General features: G+C 30.7%; 1 protein-coding gene and 1 non-coding gene across 4 annotated transcripts in view; one reads left to right on the top strand and one right to left on the bottom strand.

Annotated features, from left to right (window-relative positions):
• The window catches only part of LOC100577932, a 90,269-nt gene that overhangs the window by 22,854 nt on the left and 41,494 nt on the right, over window positions 1-25,921 (top strand). The gene's annotated exons all lie outside the window — the stretch shown is intronic.
• Window positions 19,621-19,693, bottom strand: TRNAV-AAC. Its single transcript has one exon. It is a non-coding gene; the product is annotated as a tRNA-Val (tRNA).

Here is a 25,921-nt window from a genome sequence, read left to right as displayed (position 1 = left end):
TCGTTATTACGATAAATATTATTATTATACTTCTAGTTTATTGAAATGAAAAGGGATTAAAAAGATATTCTTGTAAATCTTTCAATTGATACTTTTTTTTTTAAATGTATTGTTTTTTCTATCATAAACAAATCAGGCTATGTATATTTGAAAAAGGAGGAACGAAAAGGAAAATAAAAATTGAAAAATTGAATTGAATCAAAGTACTTGAATTTTCTTCTAGAGAATTCTAGAGGAAATTAATTTACTAAATGATATGTAAAAAATCTCTGTTTACAATTTTTTTTATTTGAACTTGTAATAACAATATATTTTGCAGATTTATATCAATTACATACGTGTTGAAAATTTCATTGCAAAAAATAATCAACATAGAAAGATAAAAATTTATAAATTTTAAAGGATGATCAAATACTTTCTGTCAAGGATTGCATCCATCTTTGTCGTTTTCTATTCGTAAAACGAGGAAAGATAAATCGTGTGCCTTAAAGAAATTCCAATTCATCCGTAAATAACTTTTAATAATATTTTCCAAACACTCGAGCGCCCCCAAATTAAACCAAACATGATACCCTTAGTGTAACAACTAGAAAACGATAAGAATCGTGTTCTGCATTATCGACGGTGCAAGCAAAATGGCGCGCGTGACATTTCCACGCGCGTCGAAGCTAGCATCTGCGATTATTTACATCGCGTGACGTATCGGCGAAGAGAAAGCCTGTGCATTTGCCGCACAGGTTCCGTGATTGCTGCGTACAACAATGCACACAATATACGCCACGTATAGCGGCGTTATCGCGTTTCAGTTTATAGTTGCCACTGCCTCCTAGTCCAGATCCCGTCTGACCACCGACCGACCGTTTCCCCTTGCTCCGCTTAATTTTCCCCATTACCGCTTCTGGCGTGCATCGCAGCGTTGCACCGCCTCGTTCCCGTGAGATTTTATCTTCATCCACGCGTGCTTCGTTATATCGGGGAGATCACGAATAACAAGAATATAGGATGGAATTCGGGCGAACTTATGATAATATGACGAAGATGGCGTTTCGTTTATTCGCCCAAAGTAGATGAAAAAATAATTTCCACGAGACTTTTTATTTACGAGTTCTTGATTTTTATGTATAAAAAAATGTTGTAATTAAGGTATTTAAAGTACTGAAATGCGAATTTCATTGTATTCAATCTCACGTGAGTATATATATATATATATATATATATATATATATTATAAAAAATACTATTTTTCTTACAATTGATCAATGAATACAATGAACTTGGAATTATGATATTTCAAGAAGAGTTTAATTGGAAATTAAATTGTTACAATTTCTTCAAGGTCATTTTTTTACTTTAATCTCTACGAAGATGTAAAATCACGCTTACTTTTTACATACACGTGTACATTAAAGCTTTTCCGGATTATTGATCGAACTAACGCTCAACAATTTTTCTACCGTGATAAAGTTGATGCATTTGTCGAAACGAAAAGCGATGAAAAATTTCGCCAACGTATTATCGATAGAACGATTAAACGGTTTTTCGGTCTGTTTTTCACGCGACGTATAATATCAATTCATCGAAACTCTGTCTGTATAATATCGATTTGAACATACAAAAAAAAAAAAAAAGAACGTCGAGGCGACAAAGTTCGCAAACGGGACCTCTCGAGGTAATTATTGAAACGTCCAAGTTGTCATTCAGCTTTAAAGTTACAGAATATCGATGCAGCCTACAAAGCGAATTGCCCTATAGTTTTGCCCTATACATTGAAACGATTAGAATTCATAGGCGAAACGAAAGACCAATATTATATATATAGAGGTATTTTTTAAAAAGTGGTAAAAAGACTCTGACAAATAATTTTTAATTAAATGGAAAAGTTTTTTTTAGTTTTTATTATAAATTTTATGGCGTCACAAGAACTTTGACGTGTTTGAATTTTTCATTCCCCTTTTTCAACATATTTCTCACCAAACTCTTTTATTCATTAATTCGTTGATCTGATAATTTAATAAAATCGAGTTAAAATTCAATTACCCTTTTTACAAAAATATCGTTTTCATTATTGATTATAATTATTGTTTAATAATTTTATTCGAATACATAATTCGATTTAAATAAACAAATTCATATCCAATTCAAGATTGATAACCTAATAAATCATTAATGTAATTCTCAAATAAATCTTAGATACGTGTTCTTTCCTATCCTATTATTTTAGACAATTAAAAATCACTAGCAAGATTTTCGAACAAAATTTCGAAAGCACCGAATATGAACAAAAGGAATTGAATAAACTTAAACTGGATGTAATTCGACGGAACGCCGCAAGAGTGGCGGAAGCCTGGATTCCTATTGGCCAGTGCTGACGCGCAACCGATTGTGCGCAAAAATCCGTTACATCGGATCATTCGCCTCGCACGTTTGCCAATCCTATTCGTTTGTTTTCGGTTTGCGGTGAAACATTCGGATAACCCTGATTACCCCCGTCAGTGGCGATCATTTCACTGCTGTTTACTCGCCAGATATTTGCCCCCTCGCGAATAATTTGAGTGAAATGAGACTAAACTAACTTGCCGCGTTACGAAATAGGATCAACGCGTCTGTCGAGCGTTTGCAGTGTGGCCAACGTCAAAGAGGGATGTTTTTAAAGAAACTTTGAAAATTACAGGTTCGTCCAATTTTATCACTTTTTTTTTTTACAGTTTCGTATAAAATCGAGTTAAAGTTCAATCATAATATATTGGTAAGATTATGTTTTCATTATTGATTATAAATAATTATTGTTAAATTTAATAATCTTATTCGAACGCACAATTTGATTTAAGTAAACAAATTCCTATTAATGACACATTTCAAGATTATAATAGATTAATTTAACGGATAAAATTAATATCATTAATCTTTTAAATGATGATCTGTAAAATTAATTTCTTTTTTTATATAGAATTATATATTTTTTTAGACCCACATCTCGTCTATTTTACAAAATTTTAATGCATAATCCTTCGAATGTGGCATCCATCGTTGAAAACGAAGCTCGTACAAAATCACGGGTAAACGATGTCGTGACTGATATTTCTTATTTTTCTTCTGCTGAAAAAACTGGAATTGTTCGTTTGTAGCACGTCGTTTCCATCGACGTGTTTCCAGGTAGAGGTTGAGTGGGAGGTAGAAACGGGGTTAAAGAACGTCAAACGGTTAACAACCGTCGAACAACCGTCCGAAGGGCCGTGTGGTTTTTCCACCTGGTTAACTTTCGCCCCCTCGTGTCACATTTTTTTTCGTTTAGCGAAAATTTCACACCCATTCTCTTCCTTTTTTTTTTCTTCCTTCCTTTGCCTCTCGGTTCACTCGCCCTTGTGAAAATTTCTCGCGCGAAATCCGGTGAAACGACTACAAAAGTCTGTTCGAAATCTTCGTTTGAGGTTAACTCGTAACTTTGAGACGAGTTTATTAATTATTATTATTGATTATTGGATTATTCTTCGATTAGTAGAAAGATTAATTTAACAATAATTCATCCGAACTTGAGCCTGAAAACTATCATTTATTAAGTATTTTCAATTCGTTGATTTGTTTGAATTAAAATGAACGTATTCGATATATTTATTATTGAATATATTTGGAATATAAGGTTAAAGAGAAGGAATATTATTATAATATTACTAAAAGTAAAAGAAAAGGAAAATGAAAAATCAAATTTCTTTTTCACTTAGTTAGAAAATAATCCCTAGAAAATACTAGAAAAAAATTATTACGTCAATTTTATATTCTACTCTTATATTGATAGTTTCAGTCTAATATTTTTTTAAATATGTTTTAGTTTTATAGATATAACAATATAATAAAGTCTGACAACAAATTTTGAATTAAAGTGCATCCTTAAAAATACTTTTTAAATTAATCATAATGAAATACATCTACTTTTCACAAGGATGAAATTGCAAGCAAGAAATTTTTATACATTAAATATCATTACTTAATGTGAATTAATTAAACAAGTTCCCGTTGTGAAAAATATAAAATTGAAATTAAATTAATGTACGCATCAAGCACGTGTGTATATCAAAAGTTACACAGACACTTGAATCTCACCTATACTCCAAATTTATCCTAACTTTTCTAAAGAAAACACAAAGTTTTATACAAGGTGCTAATATATTCATAGAATATCTTTAGAGGCTTAATTCTAATTCAAAAATGTTGGTTAAGACCTATTTATGAAGTCATAAGCAAAGTAAGCTTGCTATCAAAGTAAGAGAGAGAGAGAGAGAAAATCCTCTTCCGCATCTCGTTTCATCTAATTATATTGTAACTCAAATAATAACTTAATAAATTTTCCAACCAATCCATTTTCTCTACCTAAAAATTACGACGTTCCAAAAATTATCTCGATTATTATTCTCTCGTGCATTATTCCAATTATCCTGCACAACGAAAAAATTTTTATTGTACACGAATTTTTATTTTTTAATCGTGGAATGTGTTGAAGAACTCTCGTGATGTCTTTGACCCGAACGTAATAAAAAGAAAAAGTCGGTGTATATAGCGCGAACAAGGAGAATTCGTGGACAAAAAGGTAGAGGATTAGAAGGGTGGACGGCCTGAGACCACGTCCGAGACTGGCACACTCGTGTGTGCAATTTACATGCATAATTGTGGCTGGCTTCGTTACGTAGGCTGCCTACCGACCCCCTACCAGCCTGTTGATCGCCACTCGTTCTACTAATTAGTATTTGAAATAACGTTCAAGTGTGCTATTTGTAGGACGTCCAATTATCTCGACTCGTTGCCAAGTTCAAGCTCGCTCTTTACGAGCATCGTTATATTTTTTTTTTTCCTTTTTTTTCTAGCGTTAATTACTAGCTTTAAGTCTTAATCCGCGATCCTTTTCTCGCTTATCGCGAATTTGAAACGATTTTGCGGAATATTTTTAAATTAAAGGAGGAAATTGAAGAAAATAAATCGCGGCGATTCGTAATTTATCGCGTCAGACGGGTATGGATTCTCTGGAAATAAAAAAGGATAATTGTGAATAACGGTGTTAGGACGGATCGTTTTAAATAAACCGATTTACTGGATTTGATTAATCCTTAATTGGATAATATAAGAATATATGTGAAAATAAATGAAATTACGTGATGTGATATTTAAATGTTTAAAATTTCATTTTTTTTCAACGATGATCCAATTATAGAATATATATTCATTTAAAGATAGAAACGTATTTGATTGATAATTTTTTTGAAAACATATCATAAATAGAAATATTTTATTTCATATTATTTTCACATACATATTGTTACAATTTTTGATTTTCGTTTCATATATAGAAAATAAAGCAACAAAAATATATTGCAGATATCAAAATTGAAAAGTATAAAAATTGTTAAACTTTATTAAATTACAAGATACCCAATATATATATATATATAAAATATTCTCAAATGCGAAATTGAAATTGCGATAGGAGCAATACAACTGATTATCATTCTACCTTCCTTATCGTAGATTCCTTTCGCAGTTGCGCGCCGTGCAAGAATCTCGACGCAATTAATACGGATGCGGAGGTATGCGATCCTTAAGAGATATCTGCGCATGCTCGAACTCGAACAAAGAGAGAGAGAGAGAGAGAGAGAGAGCGTGTCGAAATTACGTGGCGGCTCGGCCGATAATGTCGCGCGCGCTCGCAATTACGCAACCGTGCGTACAGCTGCCAGGCAATTTCGTACGCGACGCTTGTTAATTAATTGCACTTTACACTCATCTTTCGTTCACATCCAACGTTATATCCGCCGTTATCCAAATTGCTTACGGATAGACTTACGCATGATCCAAATTTTGATAATGATCTAGGCTAGAATGTGGCAAGCAATTACCGATTAAGCGCACGTGTCGGCGAGTTTTGGTTCAACGTAGAATGTTTCTCGACGATACGATCTCTAACGTGATGAAACGTACATATTCGAACCATGTTCGATTGATTTTAATTGCAAAGATTTGTTCGGAAGAAAGAAATGGAAATTCCAATTCGAAATTGGAAATAATATTAAAATATAAACGTGTATTTATTGTTAGTGCCAATTCACTTGATTTCTAAAAAAAGGATTCGTTAATTTTATTATAAAAATTATCATTTTGTCGCAATTAATCGTACTATTTTTTTTTTAAATGTAGAATAATTTATCCAAAAAAAGTCTAAGTTTCCATTATCTAAAAACTAGAAAACTGACATATTTTATTTGCTGCAATTGCTAATGAATATAAATACATAGACAGAGAGAACTAATTCTGAACCAATAATGATTCTAAAAAAAGCTCAAGCTCTTCATCTTCCCTAAAATATCAGTTTTTGCATCTTTTGATTTTCACTATTCTAATCTATTTTACCTCGCTATATCTATTTCTATATATACTTAAAAATTGAAGTGACCAAGAAATTTACTCAAAAATTAGCGAGAATAATTCCAGTTGGCAGTTAAATGGTGTGTCTCGAACACGAGTTCGTCGAGTTCTCTCTTTTCCTTTTTTTCCCTCCGTTTCGTTTTCCGGCTTCTAAATAATCGAATTCGCCCGCGTTTTCTCTTTTTCCCCGCGTGACAGTGACGCAATGCTCTTTAAGACGCGTGTCCCATTTCCGGCTGCTTTTTTTTCTTTCCGGCGCTCGTTGGAACAAATTACATCGCTACGATAAGAAAGATGCATAATTTAATGTCGCGATAATACGAGACACGTGAGCGTGTTATTTACCGGTAATTAACTCGTGCCACCGTGTATAATCGAATCGATTCTTTAACGTCGCCGTCTCTATTAACCCTTTTGCGACTATGAACGAGATACCTCGAGGTTTCACGATCCTCGTAAATCCAATTTTACGAGCAAAATGTCTCGATGTCGTTTATAAGATATCTCGCCGTATTCGATGGGGTGAGTTATCGATATTAGATTTTTCTTTTTTTATATGGATGAATAAAGTTAAAACTTTGTTTTTTTTTTCTTTCTTTTAATCGAACCATGTATCTTTTTTAAATCAATTAATCATCCTCCAACTAATCATCAATTAATGTTCACATTGTGTGAAAAATAAAAGAAGCTTGAATAAAAGAATATTGTTTCGTTATTCATCTTCTGTTATCTACGATAATTTTGTAAAATTAGAATTAAGGTAAAATACGAAATTTTGAGAGAGATTTCGATACATTACTCGCACTGAATGCTGTCTATATTTATAAATGACAGTGTATCATACATTATATCAAATGTATAATGGATGAATTAATATCTGTTGGTAAAAAGAATTTGAACATTGCATGGATCCTTCGAATTATTAAGGGATATTTCATATTCAAATTTGATGAACAATTTGGATTTTTCTCATTTCTACGATACCTTCGTTTTATTACTAAAATCAAAATAATACATTCTTTTTTTAACCAAACGATTGCATTACAAAATCCAATCCAATTTTGATCTTATTAAGAAATTCATTTGATCTCGAGAAACATCCCTGGAATATCCATGAAAATCAGGATACACGCCATCGTCATTTTGTACGTAAATAAATACGTGATAAAACGCGAGGGAAGGATTGAAACGAGCAACGAACAACCGAACAAATGAACAAACTTCATTCTTTCGTTCATTTTCCCGCTTCTGTTGATATTTCTCTCCTGGGGAGGGGGAAATAGGATCCAAGCGGAGAAATAAACGCGTGATAAACGACGAGTCAGACCCTTTATGGGACGCGGAGGGATACGTTCGACCATCACCATTTCTCCCCTCCTCTTTATTTTCGAAAAAATAAACTTTTACACTCGCCAAACCATCACCAGCTTTAGACTCGCTTTCTTCTTCTTAATGTTTCATCGATCGGACGAATTGGAAAGAAACGGGTCATTTTCAAACACGTTTCAAGCGAATAATTTATCTCGATTTACCTTTTTCGTACGCTTCTCGTTAAAGGAGAATTCGTATTCGGTGTCGAATGTGTGTGTCGCGAACGAATTGGTCATTGGGAGGGGGATCGCTTGATGAATTCACTGTCGGCAACAAATAATCCGCGATGGTGGCGCCGCCATCGGTAATAATAACAGGAGTAACCGATAAGGCAGTGTGTCACGGTTTCTGGTCAGTCTGTAACGTGGAAATACAGTTGTGCGAATTAATTGGAGGATGAATGTGTTTGGAGCGGAATTTTGAAGAGAGAAAGAGAATTTCTGCGTTTCAAATTTTAGATTTTGCCAATTCTTTTACGATATGAATTGATTAAAAGTGTTTTCAATTATTCTATTCTCTTCTTTTATGCGATACTAGCGCCACGAGATTATAACGAACTAGCAATATAATAACCTCTTGCTTATATGTATTTATCGCTTCCTTAATTTTTCAAAATAATCACAATTATTAACTTCTGATATAAAAATTGTGCTCGAAAGAAGGATAATTATTATTCGAAACAAGCCTGTGGTTAAATTTCCATAAAAAGAAACGATTAACTAAACTAAAGATCGAAGAATTGAAATATCTCGACGTTTCGATCGATAGAGATAACGATCCAAACGTTCCCGATGTTTGGTTAAAATATGAGGTTAGCGCAAAGTCGATCCAATCTGTAGGCACGGCCGAGCGAAAGCGCGACGCTTGTTGAGCAACATGAATGCGTGTGTACGATAAACAATTGGAACGCGTGACGCACGCAAAATTCAAAATTCATTTAGCCGGTGAAGCGTGTTGCGGGCTGCGTCGATACGCGAGGCGTGGAGCTTTCTCTCGCGTGCACCGTTGCACATTTATGCAGCGCATGCAACGAGACAAACTGAGCTCCATCGGCTGCCAACCTGGATACCGTCGCGATATATGGATGCGTATGCGACGTTGATTCGATTTCGCCCCCCCCTCTCCCTCAAACGAGAAAATCGTTTCATATACCGTTTCGCGCTGTTTCAACGTTTATGCAACGCTAACGAAGGATCCCTCGAATCTTTCCTTCTTTTCTTTTTTTTTTTAAAAAGGATCTCGTCTCGAGGATTTAAATATAAATATAAATTAATATATTAATAATATTAATAATATAATTAAATATAAATATTCTAACGCTAACGAAGGATCCCTCGAATCCTTCTCTCCTCTTTTTCTTTTTTTTTTTTTAAAAGGACCTCGTCTCGAGGATTTAAATATAAATATAAATTAATATATTAATAATATTAATAATATAATTAAATATAAATATTCTAACGCTAACGAAGGATCCCTCGAATCCTTCTCTCCTCTTTTTCTTTTTTTTTTTTAAAAGGACCTCGTCTCGAGGATTTAAATATAGATATAAATTAATATATTAATAATATTAATAATATAATTAAATATAAATATTTTATCGTTCTATAAGAATAATCGAAAGGAAAAAAAGTTCAGTTGGAATGAATTATTCGTGGTTAAGAGGATCTTTATCGAGGAAAATCAAATTTTTGAATGAATATGGTGGAGTATTTGAATATTTTGTCGAAGGAAATAATTTCTTTCCTTTGTTATGAATATAAATCTTTGTATTTATTGTAAGAAAATTGTATAATTTGTATCCATAAGATACATTTTTGAACTAACATTAAACCTTGTTTCTATCTATTATAAAGATAATTATCAATATTATTGGATTAATTATAGAGCACGAAATTATCCTTGATTAAATATTCGATCAACTTTTAAGAACGTATCTTAAAACAATCTATAATATTAAATTTTATAATTTAATAATAAATTATATTAATTATTATATTATTATCTCTTTTTCCACATTTTTTCTCGTAGAGAAAACGATAGAGACGTTAAACGATCGCGCGTTTGTTAAAAAAAAAGAAAAATGGCGACGATCACGCAACGAGCAAAGGAATCATTAACGAGGCAACGATCTGTTAATTCATTGCTCGCATTTGTTCGCAAGTTGTCGAGTTATTTTCATCAAAGCAACGAGCAACAATTCCCCTCCCTTGGAAATTATCGAGGAAATCGTTTCCTTTTTCCTCTTTTTCTTCGCATGTCGACGAGAGTTTGCTTCGTCACGAATTTTGACGCGATAATAACTCGTCGGCAAGGTGGATGGAAAAATCTGACTTGTTCACAAAACCATCGAGCTTTATCCTATCCTGGCCTCGCGCCGGTGCAGTTTCACGATGATTCGCGAGTAATTTTCTCGAAAGCGGGGGAAAGATTTATGAACGGGCGCGATGGGAGATAGAAAGTGTCCATTCTGAAAGAATAGATCGATAGATATATCGTTCAACTGCAGGGATAACAAGTTGATCGATGAAACGCGAAGATACTTTAATTTAAAAATGAAAATATCTTTGCAATTAAAATCTTCGCGTTTGATCTCTTTTTAATTTCTCCTCAACAGGTTAACGACCAGGTTATTGCTTAATTAACAGTGGAAGAAATGTTTCTACTTAATGTTTCTATTTCATTGCTTCTTTTCTTTTTTTTTTTTTCTTTAAATCAAACAAATTTTTATTTTTCTCTTCCATACAATTTTCAAAAGATTCCTATCTTTAATTAAAAAAAACATTTTTTTCTTTCACATTCAATTTTTACAATATTTTTATTTTCATTATACTTCTTGTACAAATTATCTTGCAGATCATTTTTCTTGAGTTTGAACATTCATTTTTACATTCATTTTTATGAATTTTGTAAAAATATGAACAAAATGGCAGCTAGATTAAAATTCTCCTATAATAATTTCGTTTTACTACAAACTTCATTGTACAAATTATTTTGCAGATCATTTTTCTTGAATTTGAAATTACATTCATTTTTATGAATTTTGTAAAAATATGAACAAAATGGCAGCTAGATTAAAATTCTCCTATAATAATTTCTTATTATTACTTATTTTAGTCGATGTCATTATTCGTTTGTCAGAGATGAAATTAACTAAACATTTCTGAAAAATATTCAAATATAAATCCTACGGACAATCGACTTCCTCCCCAATTCCTGTCAATTTTCACAGTATCAATCCATCCATGATAAAAATCTCGACAATTGGAAACTTGGCATTTTTCGGATTTTTCGTCACGTTTCGGATATTAAACGAGCGCCGCGGTGACGAGCCGATATAATTGGGGAGCGTTATAGATCGTGACAGATGAACTCTCGATTAGCAGGCGTAGATTAGATATTTCTTGTTTTGTGTACACATATACGCGTGTGTATATGCGTGTACACGGAAAGTGGAAAGCATAGCTGTGCAAATCGTCGCGCGATTCGTAGCCAATTTAACCGGCATGAAATGGCAGAGCACTCGGGGGCTCGGCTTTGATGCTATTGCTCCACTAGTAGTACGCCAGAAGTGGTTATGGTCACGCAATGGTCAGCCCATCTAAATCTCCTTCATGCTTCGAACATATTACGAACAATCGATTCGTTCGATCGGGGCGAATTGAGAACGGATGGAATTTTAACAAAAACGAGAGCACAAAAAAGAAAAGAAAATATTTTTGAAAACAATTTCTTTTTTTTTCTCGAATAATGCTAAACAATGTATCATCGAATAATGAAGGTGATTATATTAATTGTAAAAATTACGCTATAAAAGTTTAATCATATACTTATATAGATGGTATAGATTTTTTGGTCATCCAGAAGTTTATATTTTAATTTTACCTGGATTTGGATTAATCTCTCATATTGTAATAAATGAAAGAGGGAAAAAAGAAATTTTTGGTAATCTAGAAATAATTTATGCAATATTAGGAATTGGATTTTTAGATTTCATTGTTTGAGCTCACCATATATTTACAGTTGGATTAGATGTTGATACACGAGCATATTTTACTTCAGCAACAATAATTATTGCTGTTCCTACAGGAATTAAAATTTTTAGGTGATTATCAACTTATCATATTTCAATTTTATGATCCTTAGGTTTTAAAAAAATGTCAAATATTTAATTCAAAGGGATAAATGATGGACAAAAATATTGAGATTATTTCTTCTTTTTTTTTCAAAGATTGATATATATCTACATAAATAAATAAATTCATCAAATTATACATATATAAAAAATAAATTCGTTAATTGGATATTATTCAGTATCAAGTAAATACATCGTAAAAATTCTTTTTCTCAATCTTTCCTCTTCTTGAAAAGGAGAATAACGAGTTACGAGATAAACGAAAGAAACGTGTGAATGAATCGATACAAGTTCAACAGTTGTGATTTCAAAACCGCTCGTTTTCGATTTAAGAAGAAGAAAAAAAAAAGAAATCGGTGGAATCAAAAGAATTTAGAGGAGGGAATCGGAACGGAAGTAAAGCGGTCGTGGAAACGTTTTTAAAACGTTTGGTGGAGGATGCAATCAGTGTTTATCGACGGGTATAAAAGCCGACTGAAGCTTACCAGGGTGAGAAGGTGACTGTAGAAGAAGGGGAACGTTGGCTGATCGGCTTCTACCCCGTCCGAGAGGGAGCTTTCCCTGGAATTCTTCCTTTTTATCTGCCATTTATCTTGTTCGCCCAAGTATACTCGCCGTCTGCTATGCCAGCCAATCGAGCCTCATGAATTTAACGCTCCTCATCGTTAGGAGCGCGATTTCCTTTTTTTTCTCTCTCTCTCTTCTCTTCTTTTCTCTCCTTTTTTTTTATCGGAAACTTGCACCGCGTCTGGTAAAAACGTTCGTTTTCACTTGTTTCGAACACGTGGTATTTTCTCAATTTGTGCAGATTGTGTATAAAACGATATCTATGATGATATCTTAACGGTTTGTTGATTAAACTCGTTTCGAGATCGAATTTCTTTTTTTGGAATCTTTTGAAATCGATTGTTGGTAAAAATGGACGGAATTAAAGGATGGAATGAGAAGTGAAATTGTTTTTTTTGGGATGTTGATATGATTATTAATATTGTAAGCTTTTGTTAAATCAAGTTTATCAAGTGACAAAATAATAGGTAAAACAAATTGTTTATAAAAAAAATAATTGTGTTTTAAAATATTGTAAGGATGGAATAAATGGATATAATGCACTTTTCACTTTTCTCCATATATAAATTTTATCCATGGATTTATTCAAAAATTTCATTGTTCCATTCATAAATATATATATTTTTTAATTTTAAATCTCCTTTCCTTCTTATTTATGTAATTGGATAAAAATTTATGTATGGATGGATAGGTAGGATATTAATTAAATATCCAATTACATTTTAATTCTTTGATAATTTTTTGATGACGCTTACTTTAAAATTGTTCTTAATTAATGAAGCTAATGGATTTTTTCAATTATTTCCCATTTATTTTTTCACAGAGCATTTCTTGCGATTACGCTTTGTATTTTCGTATTTTTCACTTTTCTTTTATGACGCACGTACAATGTTTTAAACGAATTTCTGCCTATTTAAAATTATTTAAAATTTATATTATAAATTTAACAAAATAATTAACCACGTATGAATACACGTATTATACGTATTATTTCTGCTCTTTCATTATTTCCATTCCATGTACAAACAAGGTCAATTATCTTTTGTTTCATTTGTTTAAAATTTTTCTTAAATGTTTTATGGAATGATTAATATTATGGAAATATTAATAATATTAATTCATGAAAAACCTTTCAATTTGTTAAAGGTTAAAACAGCATATAAAAATATTGATCGATGCTTATAATAAGTTTTAATTAAATGTCGAGTAATTATTGAATTATTTATTTGTTATCAAATTTAATAAGCAATTTAAATTGCATTAGATTGAACGAGACGAAGACAGAGTGAAGACAGATATAACAGATCGTTCCATCTTCATCTCGTTCCATTTCATTTGATTCACAATTCTCAATTATTTATAATTTGATAAACAGTTTTTAGCCTTTAAAATCAATTCTCCAAAAAATAATTCACAAATATATTTATAATTTGTATAACATCAAATTTTTACAAAAAAAACATTCTATAAATTTAAAGAATTAAAAAATTATATAATTTTAATTATAGTATCACGAAAATCCAAGTTGAAAAAGTAAGATTCGTTTGTAATCGTCTTCATCTCGATTCGAGATCTTCTACTTCTTTTTGCTTTTCCCTTCCTCGTTTATCTTTCTCTCTTTTGACAGTCAAAAACTGTCGCTTAAACATCCTTAAATGTCTCGAAGGTTTGTACTTCTCCAAGATACACTGTTTCAAACAATCAAAAAAATGGAGCAGATAAGAGACGCGAAAAGAACGATCGTGCTTTACTTTCAAACTTCATCTCGTGGCAGTTTGTCTCTCTCTCTTGATTGCATTCTTCTTTCTTTATTTCCAACCCGGAAAAACTATTTGAAACGCATCCAACTTGGACGATTTATCTTGAAAATCGTGATGTTTTGTTGATAAAAAAAAATTTGAACAAAACATTCGAATCAAATCTGTATTATTTCGAGAAATATATATATTTGTTGTAAATAATTTTTTGAATAATAAGATAAATAAAAATAAAGTCAATTTCGTTTTTCTTATATATGTTCTTTTGCAACGATTTACCAGTCAAAATCATTTAAGATCACCAAAAATCAATTTCGAAACGAAAGAAAATAATTTATTTTCGACATTGTGCAAATTTAACATACATTTTTTTTTATCGCAGCAGAAATATTTGAAAAATATTCTATGCCTCATTTTGTATATAAACTTAGAAACTACATTATTAAAACAATAAGTATAACTAATTTATATAGGCCACAAGATCACAACTTTTATCCTCTAAAACGCTCTGTCAATGTTGATGAACGAGCCATCGATAGTGATTGAAAAAAAAGAAAAAAAACTCGAACCGTCATCTCTTCTCCGGCTTCTAGAAAAGAAGTTCCATCCGCGAGTAAATTTTTCCTTCTCTTTCTCTTTCTCTCTCTTCGTTCGACCGAACGAAACTGGACTGCACGATTCTTTATCCACAGGTTTCATAGGAGAATAAAAATTGTTGCGGTCGAAACGCTTTCGGCTTTCGATGCTCGGTTTTCGCACTCTCCGCATTCCTCTCCCATCCCCTTTATCCCCGAGTATTATTCCCGGTCGAAAATACGGGTATCGTAATACGCGCATTGCGTACTAGCGAGCGATAGAAATGGGGTTAGAGAATCCTTTTTTATCGATCGATCCTCGCCTCCCCTTGCTGTTATTCGCGATGGAATTTTATCTCGGCCACGAACCTCTCCGCCGGTATTCGGGTGTTCTCGAACACTTTCGGCATTCGTGCTACTACTTTCAAAATATATGGGATGTGGGGTGAACCGCGGGTATTTGTGTATTTGAGATTTTTTTTTCTACGGATGAATATCGGAGTTTCCATGTTTATAACTAATGATGGATTGAAATTGTTAATTTTTAATAATATATATATAAAATATTTTAAATCATTTATTTATTTAGTTTTAATTTAAAATTTGTTACATTAGTTACATTAATTTGTTGTAATTGGTTTCAAAAATAATGAATAAGGAATAAGGAAGTAGATGTGACTCTTCTTCGTGTATTTGAATATTCATTGTCAAAGAGTTTCTCTCATTACAAAAACAAAGAAACGAGTTGAATTACGAATTTAAATAAATAAATAAATAAATAAATAAAATGGAAAGGTCATTTCTTTTTCTACTTTTTGTAATTTGTTATATTGAAATCACGATCGATCAATGTTATAAAGTTACGATGCATTCTCTAAACTGTCGACGAACCATCATTTTTCCTCGTCGTTCCTACATTCGAGAGAGTTTCCTCTGAAAATATGTAACGCAATTTTTCCTTCTCGCGAGTGGAGCGAAAGAAAAAGGCTCGAGGAAAGCTTCTTAATCTAAAACTGTTCTTTCTTGATAAAAGGTAATTTTTTTTCTCTCTTTATGACGTAATATATATATTAATTATAACCATGACCACAATATCTACACAAATTTATATTTTCATCGTCGTCAATTAAAGAAGGGAAGCCTGAAATTTAAGTTCTAAATAAAAATTCGAATCGCTGAAAAGTGCAAATTTTTCATAAATGCACAACTTAAATATAATAAGAAAAGATATGTAGATATATATACGAATATAAAATTAGAAACTTCTCAATAAGATTGAATTTTAATACGTGCCACGAAATATCGAGAATTTTCTATTATATGTGTATCGTATTACATCAATAATTTTCTTAATATAATTAGATAATTATATTAAGAAATTAATTTAATTTAATTTTCTTAGCATAATTCTATTTAAATGATTCTATTTCTATTTAAATTACGTGTATTGTTTATAATAAGCTAATTAAATCATCTCACTTGATGTCGAAAATCTCGATAAAAACATTTTCTCGTCCCAACTTTCTTTTCAAAATTTCCATTTTCAAAATCGATCGACTTCGAGTCAATCCACGTGTATTTCGAGAATTCAGCGAAATTAGGACTCTTTGCTCCTTCCTTTTTCATTTCTATTTAAAAAAGAAAGTGGATACACGGTGGAGGATACTGCGGACGATACTACATTTCATTTGAAAACGCTGAGAGTCTCTGAGGAGGGAGGAAGCTTTCATCGCCGCCCCCCTCCAGGAGTTTCCGCGAATTTCTCTCTCACGAGGCGGGGAGGAGGGTCGAGGTGTGCGCGCGAGAAGTAATTGCAGCAGGTAAAGCCGCTCGAAAGTATCACGGCTAGAAAGAAAGTGAAGTGGGTAATTAAAGAAGACCCTGGGAATTTCTCAGAGTTCGAGCGTTCCCCGTGACATTTGCATCTCGTTCGGGGGATGCGGTGCAGGCGTCCTCGAAAAGCTTCGATTGCAGACCACTTCTCATTGGAGAATACGAAAATAAGGCTAGTCTGACCTTGAGAAAGGAATTCGATCATAAAAACGTTTGTTTATATATGGAAAATATAAGTTGAAAATGTCACGTTGTTACGTTTGAGAATTTTAAAAAGAAAAGGAATATTGATCGACTGATGATAAAGTCGCACGGAGTTTTTTTTTATCGATCGAAATTATTTGTCGCAAAGGGGACTAAAATTAGAAATATATATATATATATAAATAAAAGCTTGAGAGATTAATGTTAATAATAATTAACGATAATTCAAAATTTATCATCGTATAAAAATAAATGAATGATAAAATTAAAAAAAAAAATTAATGGTAGATGATAATTAGAAAAAATAATTATTTTGATAATACTGAAAGAGTCAAGTTTTAGAAGTATTTTTTAATTTGTATTTTCTTTGAGACTCGTATTTTCGATCTGTATAAAAAAATATATATATATATATATATAATGCAGCGATTTTATTAGCTGAATAATATTTCCTATAAGATATACATACAACGCGTTCAAAAGAGCGGAAGAAGAGAGGAAATCTTTGACGCTTTAGCTTCCTGTTGACGAGTCGAAAGACAAATATGCTCGAGAACGACCTCGACGACGAACTCTTTGTAGAGGACGACGAATTGCTTTAAATTCAAAAGTAACTATTTGCTCTTAAATTTATTTGTATTCGCCGCTCAAATCTCTTTCTATCTTATGTTTCATCGTTCCTCCTTTGCTTTTATCTTGATCGTTTATGATTTCACGTCTATAAAGTACGCATACGGTGCTTAAAATCTCTCTTATTAAATTCAAATTCATATTCAATTTCACTCTTCTAATCTGTTCGTAACTCAACGTTTTAATTATAACAAAGACAAAGAAGATAGAATATGAGTAGGAAAAAGAGATATAGTAGTATATCGAAATAAAAATATATAAAGTATTATTTCGATATTCAATGACAATGCTTCATTTTATAAATAATTGTCATTTTTAGGAACGATTACTATATTTTAAATTTAAAAAGAATGATATTATTTTACAATATAAATTTCTATATAATTAAGTACTGAATTCTTGAAAGATTAAGAAGCTTTAAATGTGAAAAGAAAAGGAATCAATATGATAAAGAAAATAATAGGTTTTTGTAATTCTTATTCTACTTTACATATTTAGTTTTATTTGTACTTACTTGTTAAGTTCGTTATAAATAATATTTTTCCAGAAATAATTTATGTTGAAATTCGATTAAATTGCATCAAAACTTTAAACCGTTATGACGACGAAGATTTTCTATAAATAAAAAATCAATAAAAGCGTAGAATCTTGCTATTTGAATCTTGCTTTTTCATTTATTCTAATACGATTTCAGAAATATCGTCGAGTAAACGAAAGAGTAACTTTTAACTATTTACATAATTATAATGATGCATTATATTTTACATTTTCATATTTATATTATATATTTTAGGAAAACTTAAAAATATTATATTAATATTCTATCTAATTACAATTTTTAAAAACATGATTGATGAAAACTATAATATCAATTTATTATGATAAACTGCTATTCGTGTATTGTTCTATTATTCAAATTTATTACTCTACATCTATTCTTAATGCTTATCTTTTTTGCAAATTATTTCATAAATTAAAATTATACTCAAAAGTCATCAAACTTAATGAGAAGGTTTCTTTTCTAAATAATTAAATATAGCAATATATATAATAAAATATTCAGATATTAAAACATTTAAATAATAAATTTCCAATTCTATTAGGAAAAAAGTTCAGTTTCTGTTTCCTCGTAATGATTGCATTAATTCGTTGATTTTCGTTGATATTTACGAGGGCGGAGATGAGCGTTGCGTGCAGCTTTTCTCTTATTCTTCAATGGCGCATTGTGCACAAGCGCGAGTACAACAAAAGCGCTCCCCGCTGCCATACCGACAGAGAACAAGAAAGACGCGGCACCCGTGAAAAAAGAATTGTGGAACAGTCGTAAAACCCGTAGCGGATCTGTTTAATAAAAGAGAGGTCTAGGAAAAGAAGATCCAGAGGTCGACAAATGCACGTACGAGACACAAGACTGTTTTCGTCTATTTTCAGTAAAAATATTAGAAATTGCGCAGCCTGGCATAATTTACACGCAGTGATTTGTAGAAAATGTGAATTTTATACGTAAAAAGTGTATTAAATAAGAATTACGTTCAAAATTATTTATTATTAAGTATTTGCCAATACTATAATTAAATATATGTTTTGTATCAATGTTTTTATGGTAATTTTTTTTTATGTTTTTTCTACTTCTACAAGAATTTCTCAAGAGTATATACGTAAGATTAATAATTACAAACGAGAAAATAACTCCTGAAACTAAATTTTATAGAAATCTGAAGATACGAGTGTAGATATATCTTCTCCAGAGTTCAAATCGATGTTACACACGATTAATATTCATCTTTTATCGCTTACTGATGTATATTATACGATATATATGTAGTTGTGGATTATAGATTATCATTATTTGAACTAATTGGGAGTTTAATTTGTTCGGATGAGAGATTTCTCGATTAATTGGCCCGAGACGATTAAATTTGTGAAAATTTCATGGATAAATCGTTAGTAACAAAGATTATAATTTTAATTTCTTCTTCCATACATTTCCATCTATAGCGACGAAAGATATAAAAACATTTTATACTACTAAACTTAATTAAAATACTAAAAATACATCACGATATCACAAATTCCACGTATCGTGTATCTGGAAAGATAATAATTATCCATAAACGAGACAATTTTTTCCCAGAAAAAAATATGTTTCCGCCCGGGATCGAACCGGGGACCTTCCGCGTGTTAGGCGGATGTGATAACCACTACACCACGGAAACCACTCGATAGACTCCTTTATTTTTTTCAATATCTATTTAAATTTTATCTTTCCTTCTCTTTCCTTTTCTTTTTTTTGAATCGATGATATTTCGTTCAATCGAACGAATAATATATATAAAAAAAAAAAAAAAAAAAAAACGAGACACGCGCTATCAATCGAATACAGGAAGGGCGAATAGAGGATGTGAGCAGTAAATGCGGTTGCACGGTATTTTATGTCGCATGAAATTGAAATGTCACGAGCGTCGTTTCCGTATCTGATAACAAAGCGCAATAACACACGCGGGTGCGCAATAATACACGCGCGCGTGCAATCTATCTACGTGATACGCACGCGTAGCGCGTCTAATTTCGGATGGAAAGAATAAAAAGTATATACAGTGAACAGAAGAAGGTCTCGTCCAGTAGTCTCTGGTTTCTTTTTTTTTTTTTTTTTTAAGAAATTTTCCTCGAAGATCGGGCAAAAATCTTGATGGAAGAAAGTAGATTTCCTTTAAGATGGAAATCCAGATTTTAAGAGAGGTTCGTGAATAAGTAAAGCATAATGAATTATTGCAGAAGAATAAGTTTTTTTTTTCTTCTTTTTTTTGCAAAAGAAAATCCCTTTGAGCAGATAAAAATCCCCTCTAAAAGTTTCTCTCAGTATTCTTTCACCTGTCTTAAGTACAGGTTTGTAAGAGAATATTTTTTTTTTTTTTTTTTTACAACGGTGAATTAAAATCTGAACACTTTATACGCGTAAAATTTTTCTTTATTCTCGTGGCATTAAAAAATTATATTTTTAAGAATTTTACAATATATAGAACGGTACGGCATCAAAAAAAGAATTCGTGATTTCAATATTCCTGTTTTGTACTGATTGTTAACTGTGCTTTTACAAGTTAACGTGTATATTTCATTTATTTCTTGCATGTACAATCAGTCGCAAAACTTTTCGTAATACAAGGAATCGATTTTGAATGAAAAAGTTCCAGCATTTTTTCATACATTTTAAATACAGTTTTTCCTACGAATATTTTTTTTTCACAACAGGATCATAAAACGCTAAATGATGAACATTTTCGTAATTTAAAATTTTCTTCCATCTCGTGGGATCATGTTTAAAAAAATAAAAGAAGTATTACAACTTTACATGTTTCATTTTTTTTACGATTGTACAACTATATATACATTTTAACGTAATTTCAGAAAATTTCATTCTATATCGAATTATTACAAATTATATCTAAAAAAGAAAATTTGAGAAAGAAAATATTGAAAGAAAAATTACCATCTTTTATGATCTATTCACAATATTTGAATATTTAAACTGAATATTATAATAAATAATGAATAAAAAATAATATAATAAATTAATCAATTGATTTTTAATCCATAACTTATTATTTATCGTACATTAACTCTAACTGTGTATTAATTCTGCGACCGACTATACTTCTATAATAGCACACACATTATCCTAGCGCAGGTTTGCCGTGGAATAAACCTGAATAACACGTCCTCGTGTCAAGCAGAACTATTTCGGCTCGGGTTGGCTCGAATCGAGCCACGCTTGGCCACACATGTGCGTTCGACTTCCATTGTTTGCCTTTAAATATTCACGGTTTAATCTAAACTTCCATCTTATCGTCGTGGCCTCGATTAACGGATTGATCGCCGGTCGTTTCAATCGAACGAAACTGTTTCCGGGATGACTCGGAAATCGTAGCTCGAGCTTCTCGTCCTTTCTGTCGTCCATATTGTCATCGTTTTATCGAGCTTTGCGTATCATCGCAATACAATTTTTGCGTCTTTTCTCTTCTTTTTCGAAAGCAGTCGACGAGGAATTTTTTTTCCTCGAGAAGATAATTGAAACGAAAAGAGGTTTGTTACTCGAAAAGATTATTGCTGCTTGGAGGATGTGATTGATTATAGAGAAAGAATAGAAAATTATATCCACTTCAAAATCTATCGTTAGTGCAAATATTTTTGAGCTTTTACAAGTTTTGAGCACGTATATTATTATAGTAATTAATAAATTATCACTATAGATTGAAAATATTAGAATAGAAATAAATATTTTAATAATGAGAATAAAGAGATTGTGTTATTTGATTTTTGTTTTGATCCATTTAATTTTCAGATTACTATTCTTCTTATTTAAAATCTTTGTTAATTATTAATTATAATTAAATTCTATAATTTAAGAACGTTTCCATTTGCTCCAGCATTCTAATAATAGAGTTTATTGAATATTGAAGTGAATCGATTTTTCTGTTGAATTCTTTCAACATTTCTTTTTTTATTTCCATTTTGACATATGAATTATTCTAAATTGGAGATTTTGTAAAAATTTCTTAGATACTTGATATAAAAATATATACATTTGTTTTAAATAATTCTTTTGCAAATCTTTTGTTATTTTGTAAAAGTAATATGAAAATGCATAAAAGTTTTTAATAAAATAATATTTATAATAAGTACTAACAATTAAAATTATATTAATCTGAGATTATATTGGAATTTTATATTAATTTGTTTAATTTTCTTTTTACATTTATCTATTTACAATGATGAATAATTTATTTTTAATCATTAATCAAAAATAATACATTTCTGTGTATTTCAATGTTATCCAGTTTTAGCAAACGTGTGATCAGAATTCTGCTTGTTATCTCGATGATTCTTGCGGAAGTATCGCTGTGCATTTACTGCCATCGAATTTGCATATCATTCTCATCAATCGGTTATATACCAATAACAAGTTAAGCTGTTGCATCTTTATAAAAATCTTAAGTAACATCTTCAACAATTCTTCAAGAATCAAAGAAAAATATCATTGTAATTGTATCACTTTAATTAAATTATGAAACTAACATTTTATTACTGTTAATAAGGGAACAAAACTGAAATATTCTTATCAATCCAATTAACTTATAGATTCACTCGTGTCATATATTCAATATTTATGATCCCTTAGTTTATGATACTTATGATATATTAATATTTCTGAATCTTTATGCTGAGAAGAAAAGATCAAAATAAATAAATTACTAACTTTAATTTATCTAATCATATCTAACATCATACCATTATATTCTCTCTTTTCAACAAATTTCGAGATGAAAGAAAAATTAAACCTTCAAAAGAAACTATCGATTCAACATTATTTGAAATCGTTCATTACGAAGGATCAAATTTCGGTCGGTAATAAACCATTTTTATCGATCGAGAAATCGAAACTCCACGATTTATAATTTCTTTTTTCTTTTTCTTTTTTTCTTAACATTTTCCAATGATTTAACGTTTGAAAATAATTTAGACGCGCGCGAAATTGCCGCTCGTCGAGTTTCTCTCGAACGAGCAAAGCTGCTTTTCAACGAGCGTGAGACCGATCGTTTTGCCGTTTTACGAGAACATTATCGTGCAGTTTCTAATAGGAGTGGGAGGAGGGGAGTGGGGGAGGACGGAGAAGAGGAGGGGGAAGAGGGAGGAAGGGAGCAGTGATCGGAGGAAGGGTGAAACTGGCGGTTGGCAATCAACGAGGAAATTTATAACGGCAAATCGGCTTCGGTTACGACATAATTCTCCCCCGGCTGGCGATGCATTAAAACGGACGCATATTTGCGGCGACTGTTTCCTCGTAGCTGTATTAAAATATTGATTAACGCAACGTTGCGGCAGCCGGCCGTATACACGGGTCAATGCAAACGGCTTTGCTTAATTAATTAATCGGTACGCGCCACTTTCCCTAATGAATTTGTCGCGCGGCCAGGAATTCCCTAGGACCGTTCGAACAATTTCTCCCAATTTCGATAATTCTGCCGCTCTGTCGATTTTTTTTATTTTTTATTTACACATCTACTTTTCCTTTTCTTTCTCATTTTTTTCAATTCGTCAGACGAAAGAAAGGAAAGTCGTCGACGGGAAAGAGAATTTTATCCTTCGAATGTTGGCAGCGATATAATCGTAGAGTGGAAATTGAATTGTGCGAGTTAAGGAAAAATATTTTTATCGTATTTTTTGTACTTACTATATTTTTAATAAAAATTTTTACGTATGTATAATGTGTTAATATAATTTTTTTTATCGATGAGAGAGTGAAATCAGTTCCAAAGGTTTTGGTACTTTGTCAAGTTTTAAATACAATTTTGCGATAAATATCTCGTAAAATTATATTTAAAAGTATTAAAATTTTGATCATCAATTTCACTTTTTTGAAATTATATTCCATTAAAAAGAATGTAACATATATATATTCTATTATATTCGTAAAATCTTTCTCAAAAATTTTTATCTAATTTTTTAAACGAATGAAACTTTATAAATGTATAGAATACAATGATTATATATTAAAATTGAATTTCACTACAAGATAATATAGAAATCTTTCGCTTCAATTATTCAATTCAAAATAATATCGTATGTATTTATTAAAGGTATTCAAGTTACACATAACAATATTTATATTTTAAAATATACAATCAATTATAATTGATCACCACTTCGTTTAATCTATTATTTGATATCGTATAAAAACACATTAATATAATCTCGTTTACGCTTAATTTACGCTTGTTTGTTATAATTACAGTCCGTAACCATCGAATTAGAATTAATTGAATACCATTGGAAAATTGTTAAAGCGTGAAATTTCCTTAAAAATATATATGGAAAATTAAAATCAAAAAGTAGAAGACTTAATTAATTAATTTACTTTTTTTTTCTCAGTTCAGGCTTAAAAATTTTCACGATTTTTCGAACGATACTTAATTCTCATTGTCATCGTTAAATATATTTGTAATAGATGAAATTCCCTGCTATAAAAATATTCTATTCAGATAACAGAATAGTTTGGATAATAAATAGGACGTTCGAGCAATGAGGATTGTGTTGTGCAACGAATAAAAAAAAAAAAAAAAATAGTAAAAAAAAAAAAAAAGAAATACGATGTATAAATGTCAAAATACATGGACATATTTTTTTTTCTTTTTTTTTTTTTTTTTTTCTCTATTTATTCGACCATTTCGTAATCACAGTTTTCGACTGTGTAAAACAACTTCAACGCATCGGTAACCTTCAATACGATGTTGCTCGCGTTAAATGCAAAAATATATTTTTCGCGCAAATATTCGCACCGATATATTTTATAAAATTCTGATTCGCGTAAAATTCAATCTGCCTTTACCCATTATTCCGAATTATATTTGTATTTTTATTTATTTATTTTTTTTCTTTTTTTATCTGCACAAAGCATCCTCGTTGCGAAGGAAAATTTAATATCTTTGAGGTATTGATACACACACGTTGTAGCACATGAGAGATGCAATTTAAAGAAATCCAAGAAATTTTATTTTATTCAGATATTTTTATGATAATATTTTATTAAAATATAAATTGAACTAGAATAAGTAGAATAATTAAATAGTTTACATATAAATATGTATAATATCATGGAATGTCGATTGAATTTGAATTTCTCTTACTCGAATTCAAGATAGGTCACATTTGCATATATTGAAACTACTATATAGCAATATTTGCATTTTGAAATATGTATTCTATCTGCTTCAGATGTCTCTGATATTAGAAATTTTATATTATAATATTAATGTAATATATTTATCGTATCATATTCATTGTATAATTAGTAAAGGAAAAAGTTTATACGTTTAGAATAATGTGTAATAATTATATAATATAATATATTATTATTGTGTATAATGCTTACACTTGAAAAATATATTATTTGAAGAAGGATAAAATATATAAGCAATAATAATGATTCAAAACAATTTTAAGTAAAATTTAGTAAAATTTCTTTGTGCAAGTTTGAGAATGATGATAAATTAGATGGATCTTACAATAATAATACCAATTCATGAACTGAGCAATAAAATGAAAGTTAATAATAACAGAAATTTTATCAGAAGATTTAATGAATAAAATATATTATTCTTTAATGTAACACAGTAAAAAACCTGAACATTTATTATCCAAATTTTCTATTATCTGTTCATCTTATGATATTACATTTATTTCACACTATGTATTGATCATGTACTATTTATTTATTTTTTTTTTATGAAAATTATAAAAGCTAATGAATAATGTTATGGATTAAAGCAAAATATATTAGGAATATAAATAAAATTATTAAGGATAAATTAATATAAAAAATGATGAATTTATTAAAAGAACATGTTGTTTAGAAATGATTGATAATGATTCTATTGATGTAACTGGGG

Source organism: Apis mellifera, linkage group LG3, assembly GCF_003254395.2.
Source record: "Apis mellifera strain DH4 linkage group LG3, Amel_HAv3.1, whole genome shotgun sequence".
NCBI classification, from domain to species: domain Eukaryota; kingdom Metazoa; phylum Arthropoda; class Insecta; order Hymenoptera; family Apidae; genus Apis; species Apis mellifera.
Note: the sequence above shows the minus strand (reverse complement) of the source record. Positions and strands in the feature narration are given on the sequence as shown.